The 22,559-nt window shown below is 35.0% G+C and overlaps 1 long non-coding RNA gene across 3 annotated transcripts; it reads right to left on the bottom strand.

Moving 5' to 3' along the window:
- Positions 1 to 542: 542 nt before the first annotated feature.
- On the bottom strand, positions 543 to 22,521 carry LOC143250742 (uncharacterized). Of its 3 annotated transcripts, XR_013028352.1 has the most exons (3): positions 22,365 to 22,503; positions 10,493 to 11,070; positions 545 to 4,301 (listed from the first exon to the last, which is right to left on the bottom strand). It is a non-coding gene; the product is annotated as an uncharacterized LOC143250742 (long non-coding RNA). The 3 variants fall into 3 exon arrangements; XR_013028350.1 differs by lacking the exon at positions 10,493 to 11,070 and having other exon boundaries at positions 543 to 4,301; positions 22,365 to 22,521; XR_013028349.1 differs by lacking the exon at positions 545 to 4,301 and having other exon boundaries at positions 8,469 to 11,070; positions 22,365 to 22,521.
- Between the last annotated feature and the right edge of the window lie 38 nt (positions 22,522 to 22,559).

The following is a 22,559-nucleotide window of genomic DNA, read 5'->3' as shown; positions in this document are numbered from 1 at the left end:
CTGAATTAGTACATCTGGTCGTCCAGATGTGACCATACACAATGGGCTATTTGTGCTGTGCCCACCACAGATATCAAAACCTGCTTTTGCAGTATAAGTTTTCAGATTTATCGCTGAACCACATAGACGGGGAGTAGTTAAAGAAAAGGAAATCTGATGTAAAAAAAAAAAAGCTTAGCTAGTGCAACTAGTTTTGTTATTTAATTACAATTAGGTGGTACAATTTCAATTTCAATTTGAAACTTATTTTTTAAAACAACAAGATTATATTAACTGGCATATAATTACTTCTGAATGTTTACTAGCGTTGGCTAGTGTTGTATAAAGCTATAATATAACGTATGAAAAACCTCAAAATCCTAGAAAATAAAGTCTTAATATAAATTATAAGGATTATATAATAACGCACTCATATTTTAGTTTTTTTGATTATCGTAAACCTATTTTGAAGTAAGATATATATTCCTATGCTATAGTTCTATGTTAATTAATACAAGCTCGTAAATAGTAATATCAATTACTACTTTTTAATAATTAAAAACAAATTCAATTGAAACTTTACGCCGTATTTATTAATAAATAATAAGAACCTTTACCAAATACAAAGGAACTATGCCTTTTTTCGAGTCTGATTGGGTGGTTTTGTTCAGATATTCATTAAACTACTGATAGTTTATCTCTCTGACAGGTGTGTAACCCATTTTGAGCAAGTTATGGACATACGAACGTAAAAATTAATATAGTGTTGCAATTATCACGAGCGTCAGCAGTCTGCTCTCTGTAAAGTGTTGTAATTCTCTCCTTCGTGCGAAAAATGTTACGTTTTGAGTGGTTTCTTTCATATAATAAAACCTTAAACAGTTAGATGTTCACACTGTTGCTTTAGTGATGGCCAGTTTCTTGTATAATGAGAAAAATGTAACTAAGTTTGGTAACTGTTTTAGAGAAGCTTTGTTAACGTTTCCAACGTTGTACCATCTTCTAGCACCTTTAAAAGAAAGTAATGAATGCTGATAACAGTACGAAAAAAATTATTCATACTCGAGTTTCGTTTTAGGAATATGTTCACCTCTTACGAACACCTGAAAGATTATTTAAGGGTTGTCGCTATTATTAAGTACCATATCTTTATTCTTTTAAATATTCAGATAATCCATTTAAGTCAAAGTCCACTGAATTTCATCGGTTCAGCAACAGTTCTACTCCGTCTAATTTTCATTTTGTAAAAGAAGAATGTCTGGGAACAACTTTCCAACAGCCAGTCGACCAATATGTTGTACTGCTTTGTTTTTAAACTCAGTTCTCTTTTATTTTAATTTCAATATAATCCAGTATGATGTCGCTTTATTTTCCACGTCCTTCAGCTGACATCTATTTTTGTTTTAGTGAATTTATTCTCTGCAAAAGCTCATCAATATTTACTGTACATATTTCCCAGCGACGAACACTTGGTCCACCAAACTATCCAACAGTTTTTTTTTCCGTCGGAGATTACGCTGTAAACACCGATATCCAGATTAGTTCTAGATTCAGCAAGACTATGGCTGAAAACAACATCAGAATGTCGTCCTTAACTTATCGAGATGATAGTGTACAGGCAACCTGCCCCAGGATTCCAGAAAGACCACAAATGCATTGGACAAACAGAAGGGGAGGTTAGATAAATGCTTTAGAAGATGTCAGTCTGAAGACCAAGGCTGCTGCTGAGTATTCGACTGCTAATGGTCTAACAAATGCTGAAATATTTTGGAGAATTCAAAAGAAACCCCTGCAACTGGGAAAACCACCGCCATCCCAGATCCCAATGCAACTGAAGAATGTATATTCTCCTTGCCAAGAACATACCTGGCTCCTAGAGCTAGTAATCTATATATGAGAGGTATAGATAGTTGCCAAGTTATAGTCTGTTTGTTTTGAATTTCGCGCAAAGCTATTCAAGGGCTATCTGCGTTAGCCGTCCCTAATTTAGCAGTGTAAGACTAGAGGGAAGGCAGCTAGTCATCACCACCCACCGTCAACTCTTGGGCTACCTTTACCAACGAATAGCGGGACTGACCGTAACATTATAACGCCCCCACGGCTGAAAGGGCGAGTATGTTTGGTGCAACGTGGATTCGATCCCGCAATCCTCAGATTACGATTTGAGTGCTTTAACCGCCGGGCCATGAGTGTGTAAAAAGCTGTAAAATGACGAAGTTTCTAGTTTCCTGTAAACAGATAAAACATTTTAAGGTTTTTACTTGTCTAAGGTCAACTGTATTAACATGTGTGTAAAAGATTTGATGCTAATTCATGTGTAATTTTATTTTGCTAATCCCAAGCCAATTATTTCAATCTTTAAAGATTCCCTATTTTCAACGGAAATACAGTTTCGGTCACTCACTTTGTGATGTGATATTTATAAAGCCGTTTATTTTTTTTTTTTTTTTTTAATTACCTGCATGTATAACAAACTTACTTGTGTTATTGTGTTTTAAACACAGAATAACTAAAGATAAAGGGTTGCAGTTGGTGCTAGTGTGTCCTCAGGTCATTATTTTATGTACTAGTTTCCACTTTTACGTTTTCATGTTAAGAGTTTCATTATGGTAAGTACTATATATCATACTGATTATGGGATTGTGGTTTGTAATTCTGATTTTACGTAGAGTTTAAACTAAGTTAATATGTTGTTTGTTTGTTTGTGGTTTTTCGGCAGTATTTGACAGTGTCTTCCTGTCTCAGATGGTAAAACACTGAACCCATGCCATAAATAAATATGTATATATATATATTACATACTGATTTCAAGCGTTACTTCCTATTATGTTTATTGTGGTTCATTGAACTTACTATATTTACCACAGATTACATGTAGTTTTCAATTTTCATATTGTAGTTTGTTTTATTCTGTCGTTGTTCCGAGTTGTAGTTAAGTGTCGTCTGTGCTAAACGTTGGTAATGGTATGTTGTCTTATTACATATTTAGAAGGGCATAGTTAATGTTGGTAATGGTATATCACCTTATGGTGTTCTTAGAGGGCATAGTTAACGTTGATAACAGAATGTATATCACTGTTACGTAGTTTTCACAAGTGGTCAATGAAACGAGTGACCACTGATTTTTAAATTCGGTTAACTCATCACTGCTACAGACTGTTATAACAAAATAATAATGAGTGTGTGGCAACAAACATGTAGGATCATTCTCAGGCCTAAATACTGGCTGTAAGCTGTCATTCCTGAAATGCTGAAACATCACGATTTTCCCACGTTTTGCAGCAGCACGTCAAAGATCAGCTAGTGGTAAAATTTGGTTAGGTCAGTTTGAAAACATCTGCCAAAATAAAAGAATTATTACAGACAGTGGTGTTCAACAGAACCGCTCCTCTCCGGAAGTCGAAATATTTTCATGTTAAAGAAAAAAAAATGAACAAAAAATATAATAAAGGAAGTCCTAAGTTTCGTAAAGGTGGCTGGAGGGTCACCTTTACAAATATTTTAAGACGAATTACCTCTGGCGTTGATTTACTGCCTTTGACCAGGAGGATTCGCTGACGCTTTCGTACAGTTTGCTGATTTCGTCTGCTTTGTGCATTAGCCAAGTAGCAGTGGAAGAAAGAGTTCTTTCTTTAGTGGCAAATGCCACATAAAAACGATTTACTTCAGTTGGGTCACACACTACAAACCACGTGAGAGTGCCTGACAAACCAGTGGTGACCATATAAGGTCAGTGATACACACGAAAGAAGCATGTTTTTAGAGCCTAGGATGGCTGTTTATTTATCTATTTATCTGACTGTGTCTGTATATTCATCGCTTTATTTATTTATCTGTAGTTTTCTGGTTTATTTTGTAACTGTTTATCCATCTCTCTGACTGTCAAATTATCGAAATACGTAGCTATCAGTGTATCTATTTTACCTTCCGGTTTTACGTCTTCATCTCTTTATCTAACTGTCTTTTCAATATCAAAAGTAAGAAACGTACATACGTTTCAATGAAAGTTCCAAAATAATTCGCTCTTAAAATGTTCACACACACGAGTCACATTGCAACATCGAAGACCACGTTCTTATGACTCTATCAGCCTGTCTCATTGACAGAATATTCTGGAACTTCTTTTGCAAGATTAGTTGTTAATAGTGCAGGCAAGTTCGCCGCTAGTTTTGTATGGTGTTTCCTTTCACAGTTGTGTCGATAAATATTATAGATTATTTTATTGGTTATTATTATTTCAAGAACATCTTAGTTTACTAAGTAAAGAGAGGTTACGCGAAGTTCCATCGATCTTCATAGTAGAGGGGCATACGATCACCGACCTAAAAAAAGAAAAAAAAAGCTAACTTGATGACGTCATACTGAGGTATCTTGTATCAACACATTTCATCATATTTGTATTGCACACATTTTCTATGGTTGTTGTCATGCAAGTCAAGTTTATATAGATAACTATTAAAATAATTGTGTATTGACTTTACCCAAGTCATTATCGTCCTTTCAGTATGGTCTTGTACAGAACTTTATTAAAGGGAAATATATAATTATGGAATACAGGTGGCGCTATATAGTTATAGTTGTGCATGTATGTAAAAGTGTTATTAAAAGTGAGTGCTTTTATACTTACGTGTTAATTTTTTGTTTTAAACTGTACGAAATGCGTACTCCAGATACCTCGCAGTTAATACCACTATGTATTCATACTGAACTAACTGTAATTTATATTTACATACTTCAGTCAGTAGGTGGCGTTAAGTTTGAATATTACAGTTGCTCATTATTTCAGTGATGTATCTATAAGAGTACAAATTATCATGTCATTTACTGACATTCATCTGGTTTTCAAATCCTAATTTTTTCTTGGTTTAGCTTTACAATAGGCTCTCTTCGCGGGGCTCTTTATAGCTAGGGGTTTAGGGCGCTCAACTCGCAATCTGATGATTGCTGGTTCGAATCTCTGTCCCACTAAAACATGCTCTTTCTTTCAGCCATGTATGTGCTTTGCAATGTGACGGTAATTCCATCTTTTCGTTGGTAAAAAGATAGCCTAAGAGATGGAGTTAAATAGTGATAACTCGCAGCCTTCCCTCTAGTCTTTCACTGGGCCATGTATGTGCTTTGCAATGTGACGGTAATTCCATCTTTTCGTTGGTAAAATGATAGCCTAAGAGATGGAGTTAAATAGTGATAACTCGCAGCCTTCCCTCTAGTCTTTCACTGGGCAAAATTCAAAACAAACCAAACTATCTGCAAGGAGCCCACTGCGGGGAATCGACCATGAATTTTAGGGTTATAAGCCCTCAAACTAACTGCTGAGCCACTGAAGGCATTTAGCAACTAATTCACGAGATCAAGTTGTTCAAATGACCATACTTTACTGAGACAAACTCTTTATTAACTTATAAATATTTTTGCTACCAGCTTTTATTTATTTTAATAATAATAAATTGATTCAATGCTTTTAAACTGATACTAGCTCTCATGTAATAATTGAACCACAATGTACAGTTGAACAATGCTTTTTTACGGACCTTTGTTTAACTCTAAATCTTTGTTTGATACCAACCCTGAGATTTGATATACATGGTTTAATATCAACAATGAGCCTTAGTGTACATACTTTGATACCATTATTTAGCTTCATGTCTGATTATGATACTAACATTTAATCTTGGTGTATGTTGTTTCATATCAACTTTTATCTCTAATTCTCTGCTTTCGTATCATTTAGTCTCAATATCTATACTTTTCAACCATTTTCAGTGTAGGCATGCGCTCGGATAAAGTTATCAAGCTTCACGTTTGTCTTTGATACTAATATCTATTTTCTGATACCAACATGTAGCTCCAATATCTCGTAAGTTCATATCACGTAGTCTTAATGTCTATATTTTGTGCCATATAGCCTCAATATCTCTATTTTCCTACCATGTATCCTCAAATGTCTTTTCGTTCGTATCACGTAGTCTCAATGTCTTTAATTTTGTATCATGTGACTTCAATGTCTATACTTTTGTATTATGTATCCCCAATGTCTATACTTTTGTATTATATATCCCCAATGTTTATACTTTTGTATTATGTATCCCCAATATTTATACTTTTGTATTATATATCCCCAATGTTTATACTTTTGTATTATGTATTCCCAATATTTATACTTTTGTATTGTGTATCCCCAATGTTTATACTTTTGAACCAACAGAGGGAAGGTAAATAGTTAATCATTTCGAAAGAATCAACAAATTGTTTTACATGGTTCTGGACAGTTCTATGTTAATTCGACGTTTCACATGTAGGCATTTATCTGAATATATTGTTACCTCAATTCTTCTTGCTATTCTATTTAAAAATAAAACTAATACAGTGTTGGACGAAAGTGAACTACAAGTAAGTGTGCAATAGTTTTCAAGCTTACCGTTGAGTCACTGGGGAGTGGGTGTACTGAATGTGACTCAACTTTTACAGATGCACATAAGCTTTTACTTGAGTTCTGAATTACGTTAGTAGACTGATACAGTACTTTGAACTTTCGTATCAGTTCGTATTATTCAATATGATAATAACTTTCAGTTAAGGACTTGCGTTGATACTGTTCACGACTGGTGATGACAGAAAAAATATATAGGTTTGGTGTGAATGTCGCGCAAAGCTAGTCGAAGGCTATCTGCACTAGCCGTCCCTATTCTAGCAGTGATAGACCAGATGAAAGGTAGCTAGTCAATATCACCCATCACTAGCTCTTACGTTACTCTTTTACCAACGAATAGTGGGATTGATCGGGACTTTATGACGCCCCCTTAAGGCTGAAGGAGCGAGTATGTTTGGTGGGACAGGGATTGGAACCCGCGATCCTCAGGTTGCAAATCAAATTCCCTAACCACCTGGCTAAACCAAAAGAAAAAATATATACGGGGTTGATCAAAAGAGTGGACCTCTTGGAAATATTGTTAATTTGTTATCTCTTTTATCAGATAACAGAAAAATATGTAAAACCGTACGTTTTTAGAATACATTTGACGAGATCTGTTCGAATACGATCTCAAATCCTAATTTAAATACTGGCTTTCGTAAATACCTGAGCTTTTTATTATTGTAATTAGTGGGATGAATTGGAATATGGATAATATTGTTAATTAAATTGTTTGTGACTCATATGTTATTAGCAACAAGGTCATAGACCCATAAACAACCTGGTGAATAAGTAGTTGAGAAAAAAAAATTGTTTGAAAAGCCGAAGGGGTCCGGCCCCATCGGTAATTCTAGGCTTAAGCTACAACCATGCCATCCCTTCCCACCCTTTACAGGTCTTCCAAAGAAAAACATGAAACCCTAGGCCTTCTTTAACGACCACTTTTCTTTTACCTGTATGCCCCTAGTAAAATATTTTCTAAAAGATGTTTTGCTGGATAACAAGCGTCTTTACTCAATAAAAAAGGACGAACCAGTAATTTATCCACGCCCTTTCTCGTGGTAAATCTGTTTCATTTTTCTCTTTCACGTTTAATGCAATATACAGAGAAATTAAAGGCTAAATTTTTCAGCATGATTAGGCTGTAATATTTTCCCAAGTGAAACTGTTTAATAGCACTAGTTTTTTTAGCCCTGTAACTACGCTGTTAAAACAATAATTAAATAGTTTGATATTTTGCATCATCCATTTTATGTCCGGTTCTATTCAACAACTTATAACATTTTAATACTTTAATAACAGAATTCGTTTCCATCGAACTTAATATAATCTGTACGTTTGATTCCTAAAGTAGCATCTGCCGTATGTTTTTTAATATCCACGTTTAGATTATCGTGATAATATGACAGATAATGACAAAAAATTAAGCTTTAGTTTTGTGTGCTTATAAGAGCAGGTGACATTACACACACACGGACAAAAATTGTACAAGATGATATTCAATGATTTTTAATCAAACGTGTAGTGAAAAACCAACCTTATGGCTCATTAATCATATCAGGGATCTTAAAGACAATAATTCTGTCACGTGACCGGAGACGATTTCCTACAGAGAAAATTCTTGGGAATCTTTAAATCGCCTTCTCCTTTATAACTCCTGTCAGCTACGTTGGTATATTGCGCACATGTCTCTACTTAATCCAGTCTTTGTATTTCTTGGTATCAACTGAATTACACTTATACCTTGCTATTGCTTAATAATCTGATCTTCATATTTCTTAGTAACTCCTGAATTACTCTGATATCTCGCTAATGTCTGGTAAGGTAGACTTTATTAATGTATATAGATATATCTAAAATAACGAACTCACAGATTTTCAGTCACTCACACTAATAATTTGGCCATGTTTTGCCGTTTAAATATGCTGCAACTTTGTAGTTATGAATTCTGATAAAATAGGTTCATTTTCGTCAGATACTGTCATGAGTGCATTTGTTATTAACGTGTATTTTCTTATAATTAATTAAATGATCATGTACTTTAATGAGAAAAGTATAACGATAGGGTTCTCCTCTCAGATTTACTTTATTTTACTTGTTTACTTATTGATGGCTCTTTCCTTTGTTATTAATGTCAGTTGTTATTTATTTTCGATCTCTTTCTTTTGACAATGGTCACTCTCTGGTCAGTCGTAAAATTAGCCCCTTTTTCCTTGTTGTCAAAAGTGATCGTCCTCTAATTATTTATGGGGGCTTTTGGACAGGATGCTCAACTCGCAATCTGAAGGTCGCGTGCTCGAATCCCACTCACCAAACATGTTCGCCCTTAAAAGCGTGGGGGCGTTATAATGTGACATTCTGTTCCACTATTTGTTGGTTAAAAGAGTAGCAAACGAGTCGGCGGTGAGCAGTGGTCACTTGTTACTCTCTCACTGCTAAATTGGGGACAGCGAGAGCAGATAGTCCTCGTTTAGCTTGAAGCGCAATTCAAATCAATCGAACTATTTTTTTTGCCATCACATTTTTCTTCTATTTTTTTTTTAAGATGAGCACAAAACTACACTATCTGTGTTCTGCCCACCACTGCTATCGAAACTCGATTTCTAGCGTTGTAAGTCCGCATACATACCGAGGTTTCACTAGTGCGGTTTTAAATGATGATGGACTCTATTTTTGTTTGTAAGCGTCTATATGTTTATGCGCATCACAGTAGCTACTGGTTCATAGTCCTCTTTATCGCAATAATGTCCATTTCTCTAATGAGAATAGTTCGGTACTCTTCTTTCAAATGATAATAGACACCAATTTTCTCTCTTTAATGATAATATCTTCTTGTAAGTGATAATAAACACCAACTTTCTCTTTTTAATAATAATATCTTCTTGTAAGTGAAAAGAGACACCAGCCTTCTCTCTGTAAAGACGGGTAATAGTAATGTCTTTTTCTTGTAAGCAATAATAGACTCCAACCTTCTCTCTTTAAAGACTGGTAATAGTAATGTTTTCTTCTTGTAAGTGATAAAACACCAACCTTCTCTCTGTAAAGACTGGTGATAGTAATGTTTTCTTCTTGTAAGTGATAATAGACACCAAGCCTTCTGTCTTTAAAGATTGGTAATAGTAATGTTTTCTTCATGTAAGTAATAACAGTCTTTAGAGACTGGTAATAGTATATCCTTCTTTAAGTGATAACAGACACCAGCCTTCTCTTTTTAAACAATGGTAATAGTAATGTCTTCTTCTTGTAAGTAATAACAGACACCAGCCTTCTGTCTTTAGAGACTGGTAATAGTATTGTCTTCTTCTTGTAAGTAATAACAGACACCAGCCTTCTGTCTTCAGAGACTGGCAATAGTTATGTTTTCTTCTTGTAAGTGATAAGACACCAAGCTTCTCTCTGTAAAGACTGGTGATAGTAATGTTTTCTTCTTGTAAGCAATAATAGACACCAACCTTCTCTCTGTAAAGACTGGTAATAGTAATGTCTTCTTCATGTAAGTAATAACAGCCTTTAGAGACTGGTAATAGTATATCCTTCTTTAAGTGATAACAGACACCAGCCTTCTCTTTTTAAACAATGGTAATAGTAATGTCTTCTTCTTGTAAGTGATATTAGACACCAGCCTTCTCTCTGTAAAGAGTGGCAATAGTAATGTATTTTTCTTGTAAGCAATAATAGACTCCAACCTTCTCTATTTAAAGACTGGTAATAATAATGTCTTCTTCTTGTAAGTGATAACAGACACCTTATCTGTTTAAGGCTGGTGACAGTAATGTCTTCTTCTTGTTAACAGTAATTCACACCAACCTTAAAGGTAATGATTAATGGCATGTCCTGTTGTTATTAATAAAAATTTTTACACTTTTAATGGTATAATGCTTTAATGTTTATTAGTGGTTGTACACACCCATTCTCCCAATGTTCACTCTCATGAAATAAAAAAAGAAGTATTACCCTATACCGTTCCTCTTTACAGTGACGTCTTTACTGCTAACCCTTATGGTACTATTTTATTGTAGTTCTTCCTTCTGTCTCTTATTTATCTTTCTACAGAGTTTACTGGTAACAACTTCCATGTTTAACCTATCACAAAGCACCTACCTCTTTTCTCTCTTTCTATAATGACGTAAACACACATTTCTCTTCTTTTACCAGTAAGTTGCATAACCTTCTTCTTCCTATGATAGTATTTTCCACTGCATAAGAGCCATTCTTGTCTATCTAACAGTGGGATCCTCCCTCTTTAGAGCACTTATTTTTCTCTCAGAAAAGTTTAACTTCTGTCTTTTATTATACTAAAACAATGGAGTTGCAATCCTCTTAATAATAAAGACAATCTCTTCGTTCTTCTAATAGTAGAAGCTGTTATATTCTTACTTGTTGTTCAAGAGTTTCTCTTATCCGCTAGTAATGTCTCTCCTCTTTCTGATAGCGGCTACAAATGTTCCACTTAAATCATCTGTTCTCCCAAACCAGAATGTACAAACCATCAACAGTTAATTAGAATCTTAAAAAACCAACGTTCAGCTTTTATTTTTAGTCTACAGGGTGGCCCGTAAGTCCCTATCCATCCATATATCTTATGTATCCAGTGTATCTGTATGATGTCACCAGTATACCCACGTACTTGTCACAATACGCCCTTCAAGTGTAAATGGGCTTACATCGGCCGTATTTCTCTGAAAAAAAGAAACAATTTTATAATACATGCGTAATTGAATATAACATAATAACATATGGATGGGTAGGGACTTAGAGCCACCCTGTACATATTATGTCTACACCACATATTCTCTGAGATTATTTCTAGAGTGGCTTTAACACCAGTTGCGATTTTTTGTCGTTCAACTTATTACTGGCACTCTTTAGTTTTATGGGGTTGTAAAATACATAGAACGTTTTTAGCTAAGTATATTACTCTCACAAGAATGTACTGGGCATATATCAACTAGTAATGGTTTCAGTATAATACAGAGAAAGTTAGAGTACCATAAATCAGCAACAGTAGAATATTACTTATTCCCTAAGGTTTCAACATTTATTCTAAAACTTCAATTTAAAATCTGCATTTATTGCGAGTCAAATTAATACACATATAAAACCAGCGATGTATTTCCACAAACGATTTTCACTGTGTATGTTTGTACCTACAAGTAAACTTTCGAAGTGAAATTTATTCTTAAAGAAATGAACCTTTTGAAGTTCAGTAGAGTTCACAGCTGATTTAGTAATACCTTTAACTTCTATCTCTTTTCAAATTTAATATATCTATATCTTGTACTATCGGCTAACGTTTGGTTTGTTTCCAATTTCGCGCAAAGCTACTCAAGGGCTATTTGCGCTAACTGTCGCTAATTTAGCAGTGTAAGACCAGAGGGAAGGCGGCTAGTCACCACCACTCACCGCCAACTCTTGGACTACTCTACCAACGAATAGTGGGATTGATCGTAACATTACAACAACCCCACGACTGAAAGGGCGAGCATGATTGGTGAGACAGGGATTCGAACCCGCGACCCTCAGATTACGAGTCGAGTGCCTTAACCACCTGGCCATTCCGGGTATCAGCTACCAAATCGATCAGATTTCGTAAAACTAACCAATATCATGGTTTAAATATTGTTAACTAGAACAACGCTTGCAGCCATACCGATTCGGGTTATTAACTTTAGCCTACACAAAAATAAACAAACTATAGGACATATGAAAGTAACAACAGCACGTATTTAAGTTTTTATTACTTAATTTTGTATGTTATTTTTGAAAACAGCAATTTTTAAATCAGATTTCATCTGGAGATTTTAACAACTACAGTAGTAGGATATTTTGCTTCTTATACGTTGACTGACCGCTGCTCTAGTTTGCCTCACTTAACATCAGAATGAATTTTCTTTCGCCACGATGATAGCTAGGGCTCGTGGTAGCACAGACTCCATGACACGCTCAAAGTTATGTTGTTCTATTGAAGTTCATTCATTGAATAATATGCTCTGCACTTGGTTTACAGATGCCAATAGCAGACTATGATGGCGAACGTGACGTTCAAGCTCATGCCAAAAGTACTCATTGTGCTAGCCAAGAAGGATAATTAAAGTCGCTGTTGTGCTCTTAGATCGAATTTCAGACAACACAAACGCAGCGATTTATTGAATTATTGTTCTCGATGTGGCCTTGTCCGTCAGTGTATACATGCACCATTGTAAGAATAGACCTTGTCCGTCAATGTGTACATGCACGACTGTAAGAAGAGACCTTGTCCGTCAGTGTATACATGCACCACTGTAAGAATAGACCTTGTCCGTCACTGTGTACACGCACCACTGTACGAATAGACCTTGTCCGTCAGTGTATACATGCACCATTGTAAGAATAGGCCTTGTCCATCAATCTGTACATGCACCACTGTAAGAAAATACCTTGTCCGTCAATGTGTACATGTACCACTGTAAGAAGAAACCTTTTCCGTCAGTGTACATGCACCACTGTAAGGTAGACATGATTAGCGCAATGTTCGTGTACACTCCGAGTTTTATTCACCAATTTTAAGAGTAAAATGCCTCATTACTTTCGTAGCATTACACCATCTTTAGTAATTTGAACTGTAAAGCTGTTGAAGTCAGGTGGAGTGTTCCATGTGGTTTTCTCCATATTTTCTCCACCGTTACAATAAAAAAAACTATGAAGCGCAACTCATCGGGCCACATATGTGCCTATTGTCATTTATCGTCTACCATGATTTAACCACGTTTGAATACGTGTTTTGCTGTTAGTATTTGAGATACGCTGTTCTTGTTGAGCTGGAAGTGGCTGCTTATGACAGTTCTTGCAATGGCTTTTTCTGTCGAAGGTACTTGAATTCCGATTTCTGTTGAAGTCTGTTAATGGATATTCACGTTAAGCTACCCATAGGGCAATCTGCACTAACTTGGAACTGAGAGACTAAAAAGAAGGCAGCTGTTCAACCGTACACCACCATAAACTCTTGTTTGATTAAATAATGGAATCTGACCAAAGAGCCAAGCATAATTTTGTTTTGGTTTTTAGTGGTAATGGAATGAGGGCACTGGACCCACAGATTTATAGTCCGATACGCTAAGAATTGAGGCACATTCGATCTTACTGTTGAAGTAATCGGTCAACTGTACTCGGTCAGACATCTGATGCACTTTACAAGTTTGTCCTGCCATCTTTTCCGTCATTTTGTTTGTAGTATTTGCAGGCCATAATCTTTCTTAGCGGCAGCCGTGTTCCTTTCGGATGTCATTGTTGATAGACCCTTATAGCAGATGTTTTTTGAGCAGCTGTTCAATGAAACGAGCTTTAGTTAAAACAATTATGCAATACAGTTCCCTTTTATCATGCCCATTTTAAAGTATGAGATCCTTGTTCTCAACTGTTGTAGACTAATGATGTAATGATTTTATCCCTACAATCACGAGCTTAAGAAAAATCACCTGAAATGGCACATGATCAATCTTTTGAGTATGCAAATAAATTGGGTCTTCTGTAAGATCAAAGGAAAGAGTCCTCTACTAAATTGATTAGTCAGTATATTGTTGCGAGTGTCCACCTCTGTTGTAGTAGTTAACAGCATTGTTATTAGTTATGTGTTATTCTTTTGTTTGCTACAAAACATGTTTTATTTCATAACTCCGTTTGTTTAAAAATTCACCAGCTTTTGCAGGATTATGAATCTGAAAAGATATAACAGTTTACAAGCACAGCTTTAGAAAAACTGCTACGTGGATAAAATATAATAACGCAAACAATCTGCATAACTTTCGAATATTCGATTTATAAAAATATACGATTATTAACTGATGCAAATATTTTCTTGTTAAAAAAGTACACTTCTTTGTTACTTTTAATTTAAAATGTGCTTATAAATTGTTAATAGATTTTTAGAAAGTGAATTTTTAAAAACTTATAACAGGTTAGTGGACACCATGAATTTCACAGAGGAGCTGAAATAGTTGATAATACATAGTTATATTAAGCCAACGGTCAAGACAAAATAATGGTAAAGTGGAAATAGTAGACCTTTCAGTTCATACTTGCTTTTAGTAAGGCCATTCTGTTTAATTACTCGTTTTTAAGCGATAATTAGAAGTGTTAATTTCTTAGCTAGATAATTATTTTTATGTATAATTGTACGGAAGCTAAGATGTGCTATAGAAGAGAGCTAATGGCCTGATATATTACTGAGTTTTTTAGTTAGCCATAACTATGAGGCGCTGCTACTGTGATTGTATTTATACGTATTTATATGAAAATATTATATTATAAGCCACACGAAAGGCGTGACAAATTTGCAAGTGATTTTAAAAGCGAGATCAAATGACTGGTGAAAAATCTATTGAAGCTGCGCAAGCCATGAGAATAAAATTCGTGACAACAGAATAACAAGAGCATGATTTCTTTCTAGGGTTATTGATAGGACCATTAGTAATACATAATGCATTTTGTGGTGTTTAATGTTTATAACACTCGATGGGCTGAAGTTTACTGCTTATTCATTTAGTTTTATAACCAGAAATTATACACACGTTAGTTTTCTTTACAAGGTATAAGAGTACTTTTGTTTAGGTTTCCCGTTGGTACAGCGGTAAGTCTACGGATTTACAACGCTAAAATCAGAAGTTCGATTCTCGTCGGTGGAATAGCAGATAGCTCGATGTGGCATTGCTGTAAGAAAAAAGAAAACATTATACACCTTTGTTTGGTAGTCGGGTATTTCAGTTCCTTCGGATCCCGCAACCCACCCAACCTCCGGATCCACTCCTGATAACATTTGTTGTGTTTTAACGTAAAGCTACACTTTAAGTTATCTGCGCTCTGTCCATCACTAAGAATTGAAAGCAATAAAACTATAGTTGTGGTATTAAGACTTATTTTGTTTCCTTATTTCTCTATCGTAATTTTAATATCACCTGTTTCATCGCAAAGTAATATCAAATGAAATACATTCTAAATATTTCCTGCATCAAGAGAGTAGTGTGGCTGGTTTCTTCTCTGAAACTGTACATGAGATAGCCATGCTGGTCATTAAATAACAAGCTTTTGTTAATTATTCTAGAGCATTAGCTTTCGAGAAGAAAATTCGCCATGTCGATACTCGGAGGCAAGCCCAGAGCTTTACTTTGTTTAATTACAGACACTTTCAGTTTAAAGAAGCTATTCTAGGAAACATTTTGTTTGATAACTAGCCGAAAGATAGGCTTGTGTGATAAGCTTTTACGGTACATTTCCGTCTTCCTGCCCTCTGGTGGGGTAAGTAACAAAGTTACAAGTTTTGGTCTCTCAACATTGAGTAAAAAAACTAAAACATTACACAACTGACACACAGAACACGCCTATATATTAGCTATACGTTTTACTTATACTATGCCATATTCGTGCCACTTTCCTATATTTGTAGCAACTATACTACAGTGTATACGTGTCATTCTATTTTCAATTCACCTAGGGCTTCCTAGTTCATGTCATATCAGTAGAGCTTTAGGATTTTGCATGGCTTAATGAATCAAAATGAAGTTTTTAGTTGGAGTTTTTCAAGAAAATATATGATATGAACTGAGAAAAGTTATTTTTCCTGAATGAGCTGGCAACAGAATACGTCATCCTTCCACCTTTATACCATATATATATATTATAATGCGCAACATGCTTCCACCTATTTTCTATGTTTATACTATATATGAAACATACTACTACTTATATTTTTCCATGTTTATACTGAACTATAAAACTTCTGTTTTATACCAGATTTATACTACATCATACAGTGACCTAACACTTCTTTAACGCATTTATACTAAACTGTACAATTAGTTACCAACATCGAACAACACCACTTAACAGTTCACCATGTTTTCTTTATCAGATTCGTACTACACTGCACTCTCTCTATTGGGCTAGTTCTATAGTATATGTTATTTTATTTATATGATATCTTTTGGCATGTGTTTAGTCATACTGTTGAAAAAAGATCAAAATTCTACTGAAGAGAACTTCAAAATTTCGTCGTTTGAAGTCTGAATGACTTCTAACATTTTAAATATGATTAAGAAATCGGTGTAATATATCAACATATTACTGAACTGGTTTAGAATTTCAACCTATCGAAGTATTCAAAAAATGGGAAAAACAACAGTTTGTCTGTGTGTGTAGAATACATTATATTAAAAAGTGTTTTCACTTGTAATTTTAACCCTTTTTGTTAACCATAAAGCTTTTCAATTTCCTGTGTTAAAATCCCCCAGATCTGCCGCTGAGGCCACGGGGTAGGGGGGTTGGTTGAGGAATAAAGGGAAATTTTACACCAATTACGATAAATAACGTCGTAACTACATGTTTATTCCCAATTGGAATCCCGTCTTTCTCTAAGAACGAATACAACGAACACGTATTGTTAACCTGACTCCAGACATAAGTTATCAACACTATAATAATATCTTAATTTCGTCCTAACTGAGCTCATGTTACTGTTAGCACTGTTTCAGCTTTAACCTGGTAAAAGTAAGTTAATATGTGTACTCACAGTAACAGAACCCTATTGAATACACATATACACGACGTAAGAGCTTCAATATTATATATTAATTATCAGAGTGAAATACGACAGAAAACAAAACTGGAATTAAGCTGGCAATCAGATTCGACCAACTACACCGATTGGTCGCCGTTTCCATGAGCGACACCCCTTCTCACTTTTGAAGCAGGCTCGAAAGGTGGGAGAAGGCATGAATCACGTGATTCGGTAGGCAAATAATACAGCCGAGAATGGAGAGTGGAAAACACCAGTGTTTACTGTTTCTTCTCATCAAAAGAGATGTAATGGTGAGCTTCCAACATGAACACAGTTGCCTTGAAAATTACATGGTTAACTTTAAAAACGTCTTTATGTTGACAGATTGTAGATTTTCTACGAACAAAAATGAACACAACATTTTTTGTGGACATACTTAGATTTACTTTGCTCTTTTCTGTTCTCACAAAACACTGTTATTTCACTGACTTTCAACTTTAACGAACTTACGAAGTTTCATTCTCTGAATAACAATAAGATTTTAAACATTGTGATAAAGTCGGAAAATCGTCCCCGCTAGTAAAGTGGTAAGTCTACGGATTTACAACGCTAAAATTAGGGGTTCGATTCCCCTCGGTGGGCTCAACAGATAGACCGATGTGGCTTTGCTATAAGAAAAACACAAGTCGGAAAAATTGACCTCCAACCTTTATACTGATAGATTATATTTCGCACACATATTGTGTGCGAAATGAAGAAATGAACTTTCTAATTTACATCCTTGATTAGGTATAACATTTTACAAATCGACAGCAGTGTGATATGAATATGACTTCCATTGTGTTTCACTCACATTCATCAGCTTTTAGCTTTTGCTTTAATATAAGTTAACTAAAAGAGATATGAAAATTGAGATGTATTATGTGTGTGATCACAGCGTGACTTCCTTGAAGTGCGATCTGTCAATTTATATTTCCAACTGCTGCACCTTTCACTAACATTCTTACAGTAAAGTTCTCGTGTTATAAGTTGATCATTGAAGATACCCTCTGTGCTACTTTTAATTAAACCAACAATAAAATCACGGCATAGCCTGGGAGTGGTGTTGAGTTGTTTCATATGTGACCTTATTATAACATATAACATTGACATTTGAGAGTTATGTAGCACCTACTTTTAATCTGTTTACACAAAAACTCTGAAATATCCGTTTTGAGTGTTTGAGCTGTATTAAGTGCGATACATTATATGTAAGCTAAATTGTGTGTTACTTCATTTTCTTTCTTCTCATGTTCATTTATTTCAATATGTGAGCTTATTATATCATAAAACTTCGAGAGCAACTTATCTGCTGAATGTTATGATTCTAACATCGAAAACCTTGGTATAGTTTGCTAGACTTATTTATATGTAATATGTGTGTTTGTGACCTTAACCTTTGACATACTTTATGACCTAGTTATAGTGTTATTAACACCTGGAAGTATTCTGGTTATAATATTAGCAACGCCATAATCTGGAAGTATTCTGGTAGGATTGTTATATTTTGTGTGGTCGTAATTTAACTTATTAACTCCTGAGGTATGGTAACTAGGGTGTGTGTACAAAGTTTTATAAGTCTGGAATTGTTTTAGTAGAGTTATGGAACTGTATTATAAGCTGTCTTGAACGGTCTTATAACTCTGTTTTTGTTGTTTGTTTAGAATTAAACACAAAGCTACACAATGGGCTATCTGTGCTCTGCCCACCACGGGTATCGAAACTGGGTTCCTAGCGGTGTGAGTCCGAAGACATGCCGCTGTACCACTGGAGGCCTATACATTTGTATATGGGGAGGGACCGTATATTTGCTAATTTAGATAGATATTCTTGATACAAAGTACATTAAAATGTCTTGGTAGAATATATGAGGTACATATTGAGTTACTTTAATACACAGACGTGAAAATTATCTACATACTGATTTTAACGCAATTAATATGAAACCTTGTTATATCCTTTATAATTATCAAGCTGTGTTATGTGTGACTTTATTACTTTTTATAACATTGATATATCCTGTAGAGTCAAGCTGTGTTATGTGTGACTTTATTACTTTTTATAACATTGATATATCCTGTAGAGTCAAGATGTGTTATGTGTGACTTTATTACTTTTTATAACATTGATATATCCTGTAGAGTCAAGATGTGTTATGTGTGACTTTACTACATTTTATAAACTTGACATATCCTGTGAAGTCAAGCTGTGGTATGTGTGACTTTATTACATTTTACAAACTTGACATATCATGTAGAGTTTTCACTATTTGTTATAAGTGACTTCATTATAATGTATAACCTTGACACATCTTGTAGAGTCAAGCTATGTTATGTGCGATTTATCACAGTCTATAGCCTTGTCATATCCTGTAGTTATTAAGGTGTGGTATGTGTGACTTATTATATTTTATAACATTAACTTATCATATAGAGACATTCAGCTGTGTTATGTATGACTTTACTATATGCATAATTTTGATATATTTGGTAAAGTCATTAAGCTGTGGCATGTATGACTTATATTTCACAACCTTGACATATCCCACCTGTAGAGTCATTAAACTGTGATATGTATGACATATTTCACAACCTTGACATATCATATAGAGTCATTAAGCAATATAAGTTATATCTGATTTTATTTCATTTTATACAGTTTTAGTAACACGAAAACCTGGAAATGTTTATTATATCTTGTGTTATTGCAATTTATGGTATAACCTTAACCTCTGAGAAAGATTTATTTAGTAACTAATATTTCAAACGCCAAAAAATCGTGAAATGTCTTGATAGCATTCTTCTGTGATATAAGTAGCCTCGTAACTTTATATTTTGAACAGAACAACACAAAACTTTAAAATGTCTTGATGAAATACGCAAGCTAGACAGACCATTTGCGGCTTCGAGGTATTTCTAATCATGACTTTAAATCAGGGCCGCGTTAAGGCACTGATTAGATCTGGGCGAAGCATAAAACAGTGGGGCTTATAAGAAAATATCACGCAATTTGGTAAATTGAATTTATGAGTGATAAAAATTAAGAATATATATGTATATATACATATTAAAAAGTGATTTGTTATTACTGTTTTATTATTTACTACTATACTTGCAACTGGTCCTGGGAAAATGCCCCTTTTGCTCATTTTTGCCTAAACCCGTAGTTATTTAACATGCTTAACAGCCAAGAAGCCAGTAAAGCCGTAATATTATTGACCTGAGCGACTGCCCCAAAAGTACTCTAAATTAGTATATTTTATAGACCTTACGACTTAGTGTAATTTACTTTTATTTATTCGATAATGTGAAATACCCATTTATCTGTTTGTGGTAAATTTGGCACAAATAAAAAGAAACTTATACCTTAGCGAGATTTTAAGGTTTCCGAAAGTAGAAGTCCGCTTCACATATGATATTACTGGTGTATTATCTTTAGTTACTTTTACTCAAATAACTCCTACATCGAATTGGTATCTGTGCCTTTTTTCTTCTTTATAAAACTGTTTTCAAACAAATTCCTGTTTACTAGAGAAGTACAAAGGAAATGGCGCATTTCCCTTTTCATAAGCCGCAAATAAAAGGCCTAGGACTTTCACTTTCCACTATATACAGTATACGACTTTCCAAGCATGCTATTTTCCACCTCTTTTATATATATCATGGCAATTTTGTTACACATGTCCGCTTTTACTAGACGTGTTTACCTTGTTACAAATGTTTATACACGTCCAACGCTTTGTATAAAGCTTCGCTTTACAAGATTATTTTTAAATGCTATTTAGCCTACAATCATATTAGAATGGAAAACCATGACGGTTAATAATTACTGAACTCTGAATTTTGACTAATAATTAATAATGTTTAGGTGTTCTTAAACGAAAAATATTCTAGTCCACTTCAAACTCTCGTGTTAAAAGATTACAAATTACTTTTACTCGAACGAAAAGCAAGGCCTGTGATTTATCGAAGCACAAAACATTAAGTTGTGCGAACCCAAGCAAAGTACATTGTTTGTGATTTGAGAGTTCAAGTCCTCTTTTACGCTTCGCTATTTGGCTTGTTGCCCCAGTAGTCTGTGGGGGTGGATGGGTGGGTGGAATACAACACTTCCTTTCTTCCTCACACACACACACACACACACGTAAAAAATAAAAAAATAGAAAAACACAAACACCGCACTCCCCGTTTCTTGCTTGCGTGTGTGGGGTGAAAGAACAGGGGGGAGGGGCCAGATGTTAGACTATTCCGTGAAACTAAACAATACAGTTCTATCTTTACACGGGTAAGAACGTCTCGTTAGACTTCAGTGTTTTAAACAGACGCTTGTGTTTACATCAACACAAAAATAGTGGGCAACAAATCAGTTTAGAAAAGTTCAGACTTCTGTTAGTCGTGGTCAGTTTATATCTTCTTTGTTCATGGTACTTACTATCTATGATATAGTCAAAAAATGAAACTCTCCCTGACCTCCCCAGGCACTGGGAACAAAAATATAACTACGAGGACACCGTAAACTACTGGAAGCGCATGCTACGCTTACGGGTTCCAACAGCCAATCAGAAGCAGCTTTCTTAATGGTCGAGGGGAGAGAAGGGAGACACTCGGACTTCAATATTCTGCGCTTTTGAAATCTCGTCTTTAAGCAAGGTACTGAGCGATAAGCAACGTTGGATTTTAGTTCACCAGCATTTAAAAGCTTTATTTTAAAAAACGAGTTCATTCCTTGAGTTTCCAGTAATAGAAGTGAAACCCCTCTAAAATATTTCCTCCTACATATTAGGAAGTCTGGCATCGATCTGCGAACATATAATAACAGTTCCAGCGTGTTTGTGGATGAGGTCTGTCTTTTCACCGCAAAGCGATCGACTACACTCACAGCTAGCTAGTTTTCAATGAAGACCTGAATTCGGATCTATTATCATAGTTTGTTTTATAGACTGGTATCTTCTTGCTTTTCCGAGAAAAATAAACTGATGGATTGAACTTTTAGAGTTAAAATACAACTCGGAAATTGAAAAATATAACAAGTCAGAGTTTGGAAATTAAAATACATTATCAATGCTATCCACGTAGAATAGTCATGTTTACTGAAATTAGTTAGGCTTAGGGACAGACAGTGAAATAATAACCCGAAAGTTGGAACACTGCTGTGTGTATTTTTTGTATATAATTATTACTCATACATTAGTGCAACATATAGTAGTGATTATCTCTTGACTAACCGTATTTTCTAGCACTCTAAATTCAACAGATTGTTTAGTTTAAGGACTACATAGATATCACCCTATTATTAGGCTTAGCTGTCGTAGTCACTAACGTCTAGTCCTTAGTCTTTAAAGTAAAGGAATTCTACCACTACAACAAAATACAACACTGTGATCGATCAGTTGAGACCGTGGAGTACCTGAGAAATTCCTGGAAGGAGAATGTTTTGTCGAAATTACCCAAGAGTTTCTGGAAATCGTAAACGCTGTAGACAAACGAGCAGGGTAAACGGAGTACGTCACAACTAGCCTCTCCAGCGTCAGGGAGGCGCTACTGTGGTAGCAGACTGGCGGCATCCGTAGGTAACCAAAACAGCGGCCTGTCCGACTTCTAA

The sequence above is a fragment of the Tachypleus tridentatus genome, chromosome 5, assembly GCF_004210375.1.
Source record: "Tachypleus tridentatus isolate NWPU-2018 chromosome 5, ASM421037v1, whole genome shotgun sequence".
Classification (NCBI taxonomy): domain Eukaryota; kingdom Metazoa; phylum Arthropoda; class Merostomata; order Xiphosura; family Limulidae; genus Tachypleus; species Tachypleus tridentatus.
The sequence above is the reverse complement of the archived record's forward strand: the minus strand, read 5'-3'. Positions and strand labels throughout refer to the sequence as shown.